Source organism: Rhinopithecus bieti, unplaced genomic scaffold (assembly GCF_001698545.2).
Source record: "Rhinopithecus bieti isolate Rb0 unplaced genomic scaffold, ASM169854v2 scaffold_6712, whole genome shotgun sequence".
NCBI lineage: Eukaryota > Metazoa > Chordata > Mammalia > Primates > Cercopithecidae > Rhinopithecus > Rhinopithecus bieti.
Window position 1 is genome coordinate 778,523 of NW_016805205.1, and position 5,158 is coordinate 783,680.

The window sequence follows — 5,158 nt, forward strand, 5'->3', positions numbered from 1 at the left end:
TCGAAGCCAGTTAGAGAGAAGGGGCAGGTCACCTACAAAGGGAAACCCATCAGGCTAATAGTGGAACTTTCAGCACAAGCCCTACAAGCCAGAAGAGATAGGGGGTGTATATTCAGCATTTATATATGTTATGTTTATAATATATATATTTTATATATGTATATAATTTTGCCTTCAAAATATTGTTTATTTCACTTTGCGTCTTTCCCGCGCTCTGGCGCCTCCTCCCTGGGGCGGCGTGCGGCTCAGTCTCTACCTGACCACGGGCTCGGAGTGGCAGATGGGTTGGGGGTCCGGGAACCGAGGAATGCAGTGAGAGCTGCACAAACAGTCAGAAAATGCACCGTGGCCCACAGCCCTGGCGGACCCATGCGCGCTCCTCCCCTAAGCCTGCTCGCCCTGCCGGGAGCTGATACTTCCCGCATCTTACAGTGGACGACTCAGGCCCCGGAGCTGCGGGCTAGGGGCCCTGTGCAGGGAGGGTCTGCGGGGGCGGGGGGCTCACAGCCTCGGATCCCAGCCCAGCCTGGACCGGCAAGTGGGTGGACGCTCGGCTCACGGCCTAGCAATTGGGCTTCGCGGGAGGTGGACAACCGGGGGCGAGCTGGGGGCGCTTGGCGGCACTGCAAGCTCAGAATCACAAGCTCAGCTGTTGGCGAGGGACGGAGCGCTGCTGTCCCCGGGCTGGGGAGGCGCCATCGGATGGCTGAGCGGCAGGGTGCCGGCGCGGCCGCTGGCAGGCGGTCCATCTGGAAGGTGTTCTGGGTGGCTGGGTCGGCCAGAACCACGTTGGGGGTCATTGAGCATGTGCAGTCCCTCCAGGGTCAGGGGGTCGATCTTGAGTTCATCCAGGGGAAACTGGTTGTCCGAGTCGAAGCTGACGTCGCCGACCCCAACCAGAGAGCTGGTCAGTTCTTTAAAGAGGCTGGGGGAGCGGGGGAGACTCTCCTGCCACTGTGAGGATGATGTTGGGGATGCCACGGTGGCTGAGGTAGCCCAGCTGCTGTGAGTTCGGCAGGCCGATGAGGCCTATCATGGCCACCTGCGAATAGTTGAGCGTGGAGCCCGGGCTGTACAGGGAGCTGATGGCGTTTTCCATCATGTTGAACTGCTCCAGCTGGTGGGACAGAACATTGGCCTGCCTGGCCGCCATCTGCTGCTCATAGTGTGCGTTCCCAAACACGCTGCACAGGGTGGAAGTGTGTTGCGGGGAGCTCCCTGGAGAGACGCCTTGATTGGAGACTGGCGAGGTGGGAGACTGGTTGGCGAGGAGACGGAGTTAGTGCCGCTACTGCTGCAGAGCCGGCATCGAGGCGACGTGGATCTCCATCGATGGCTGGCCGGGATTCTCCAGGGGGACTGGAAGAGAGAGGATGGTACCGTGACCGCGAGCGGGGCGGCTGTGGCCCATGACTCAGGTTGGTGCTGGGCAACTGGGGGCTGCCGGGGGGCAGGCAGACGGGCGCCTGTGGGGGCGGCGGGGGTGGCGGCTGCTGGAACGCAGGCGGAGCGGGAGGCGGAGGCTGGGGCTGGGGCAGCGGCTCCTGGGAGTCCGTCTGAGTGAAGAAGGCGTAGGGCAGCTGCTGCTCCAGAGACAGGGCATCCAAGGCCACGGCCTGAGTGAAGGATGACAGTGGGGACAGGGTGGGCAATGCCTGCTGATGGCTCACCCTTGTGCTTAGGGACAGGGGCCTGACGCTGGCTGGACGGTGCTGCNAACAAAGAAATATGTATTATTGTACATAGGCTTTTGCTTGGAACTAAGGAGGGGGTAAAGAATGCAGAAGTGTTTCCTAAGGCCTTAGGAGGGCATCATCTTAGAAACTCATGAGTCTTGAAAATTCTAGAAGTACAATGAAAGGAATGTCACATTTCCCATTAGCAATTCATTCCTGAGAAGGTGATGTACAGTAGATTTGTGATAATGCTTTTTGGCATGTTGATAAATATATTTTTACTTAAAATTATTTCTACTAAGATTGCTAACTCTTACATTATCCCTTGAGATTTTATCTTCCGTTTCGTTTGCACGGTTGTCACTCTGAAGGCTCTGCTGTGTAGAGTCAGCACGGGAGGCATCTATGGCCTGTGGCTTCCTTAGACTCTTGCTGGGTATTTCTTATATCTTGTTCCTGGAAGATTTTCCTGCCATTTTCACGAGCCTGAAAACTTTTCAAAAGCTCAGGATGTCAGTAAACTCGCCGTTGTCTGTTTCTGTTGCACTTAATATTCCTTTGCATTTACTTCCTTGAATTTCCACCAGAGGGCACAATAAGCCTAGCTAATACACAGTTTAGAGCTATTCAGTACATGAAGTGCAACTTTCTGGACTTGTTTACGATGGTTCTAATTTCATTACTCCAAGGTGTTGTGGTTAAGAGTGGGGTCTCTGAGGCCAAACTGAGTTTGAAACCCAGCTCTGCTATTTGCTAGCTCTGTGATCTTGGAGAATTCCTTAATTTCCTTTCTGAGCAAGTGTTCTTGTAAAATGAACGCACCAGTCTTCCTTTTGGGCGGCTGTGAGGATTACATGAATTTGTACACATATCCAAAGTACTTGGAATATGTCTGGCATATAATAAAGCACCAAGTGAGAAATGATCTCAAATTTTAAGAAAATGACAGTTTTACTTACCTGGGGATTACTCGAAAAGCATCAAAGAGTTGAAAGCTACTAAATAGAGTGAATTACTACCATTTTGAGTGTTAGGCGTGTGGCAAGGGCTACGTACATGCATTATTTCTATCCAAGAGATATATGAGGAAGAATTCTATGTTCATTTGCTCACTGACTTATCCCAAGTGCTAGAACAGTGCCTAACACATCGTAGGTGCTCAATAAATATGTTTTAAATGAATGGAAGATAACTTTATTAATCCATGTATACAGGTAAGAAAAATGGAGACTTAGGAAGTTGATAAAAGTTGCCCAGGATCATACAAGTAAGTGAAATATGTTGTACCTTCACCCAAATCTATCTAACTCCAAACCAACTTTCTTTCGACAGGGTTGAAGAAAAATTGAGAGGGTTGAAGAAAATGAACTTTTGGTTGACTTTCATAAATGAACTGCTTGGCTGAGTTTTTCTACTATGAGGAAGGAGACTGTAAGGCATTCTTTTTAGTAAGGCTTAATGAAGATTGTTTCACCAAGATTTCAATGGTACTTTGAAAAAAAAATAACAGATTAGTTACTTTCAATTAAGTCTAACAAATATCCGTAAATCATATTTTCCTTTAGACATTTTGAAATCTATTTTCCATAACTGAACGAAATAAGCAAAATATAAAGGAAAAAAACACTTCATAAAGCTGCTTACATTTAAATTCACATTTTTCGAGAGCTCAATGACTGATTCACAGTTCATGCTCAGCATGTGTTTGTTGAATACCTGTGTATGAGATGGAAAGAAAACAAACAACTATAGCTGAAGTTTTCTAGTCCTTCGGTATAGGAAGAGCAGGCTGCTGGCCAGCAGCTTCAGTGTCACCTAGAAACTTCCTAGAAATGGAGTCTCATCCCCTGACTATTGCATAAGAATTACCATTTTAATAAGGTCCCCAGGTAATTTATATGCATATTAAGGTTGGGGAAATTCTGCTTTAGCCAATATGGTTAACTGTGGAAAACAAATGATTGATTCCCATCAACAAATTAATCACATCATATTGAGAATGTTTCAAAAGCAAGAAACTGGAAGGAAATGTATGCTGGGCACCACAAAACCCCAAAATATTTTTGGGGGGAGGGGGTGAAATTCTCACAGAGTGAAACTCTGCGAGAATGTGTTAAAAAATGAAACTACAAATGAATGTGTTTATTCTTTTTAGAGACTTACACCCATCATGCCCATTTAGTAGAGGTTGCTCCAATTTTACAAAATGATTTCTTGCGTGGATTTACTTGTATGAAAGGTTTGATTTCCCTTTATTTATGGGCTTACATAGCCTGAAGTCATTTTATTGTCATATTATCCTTACACTGTGTGTGAATCATCAAAATGTGTTTCTTAAATCCAAGGCGGAGGTGGGGAGCCAGGCTAAAATGTATGAGACCGTCATTCTCTGTGACAGATGTCTCATGTCAAGTTATAAAACATTTCTGTCTACAAAAAGACAAAGAAATCTGCAGTGATATATACAAGGTTCAGTTACATAGAAATATTGAAAAACATTTCTGCTTAATGTACTATACTATATATAATACATGTATACATATATTATACATGCATGCATATATGCGTATTTTGTATGTGTAGACATCTATAGCTATCATTTTAGTGGTTTATATGTAATATCATTAAATATAATAATTTTTTAAAAATTTGTTATGCCTTTTCATGTCTTTTCACAAGTTTATAGTCACCAAAATATAATTTTTTATAAAAAAAAGATACTTGTCTTTGTAAATACTTAAATTTTTTTCTCAAATTTTATTTTATGTTTATAGAGACAGAGTCTCCATATGTTGCCGAGGCTGGTCTTGAACTCCTGGGCTCAAGAGATTCTCCTGCCTCACCCTCCCAAAGTGCTAGCATTACAGGCATAAGCCACAGCTCGGCCTACTTTTAAAAATTATAACGGACTATTAATATTGGGATATCTTGGTAGAGTTTATTTTAGTGTTCCCTCATATCTGTATAGTCCAGTACAACTATAAATTGTTAATAAACTAGCAATAATAATAGTAATAAAGTGATTTTCTCCAATGATTTACAAATTTTCTTTCATCTACACATGATTTTTCATCTGTAAAACTGAACTTTTTCTTTTTAAAATATGACCTGGTTACTGCATTTTAGTGGTCACTTGTGCCTCTGTGACTTGAAACAGACTTCATCTATAATATATAGAATATTTTGGTTAGATCGTCTTGAAATAACTTTTGGTTTAGTTCAAAACCAAAATGATAGTGTTGGTTTCCCCATTAAATTGCTATGAATTGGCACAAAACCATAGATTTTATATGTCTCATGTTTTGTCCTTACCTCACATGTTATGGAATAAACTGGAAGCATTGGTGGGCTCATTGAACATCTAAGGATTCTTTCCCTCCCACCAAAGGAAAGGGGAAGGAAACAAACTGGCATCATCGGTGGCTGCAGTGAATTCACCTGGAAAATACTGTGCTTTACCTTGCTATTTTGTGCTTACTTCA

At 44.2% G+C, this 5,158-nt stretch overlaps 1 pseudogene; it reads right to left on the reverse strand.

Moving 5' to 3' along the window:
- Window positions 1-440: 440 nt before the first annotated feature.
- Window positions 441-3,368, reverse strand: LOC108529393 (CREB-regulated transcription coactivator 1 pseudogene; annotated as a pseudogene).
- Window positions 3,369-5,158: the final 1,790 nt, after the last annotated feature.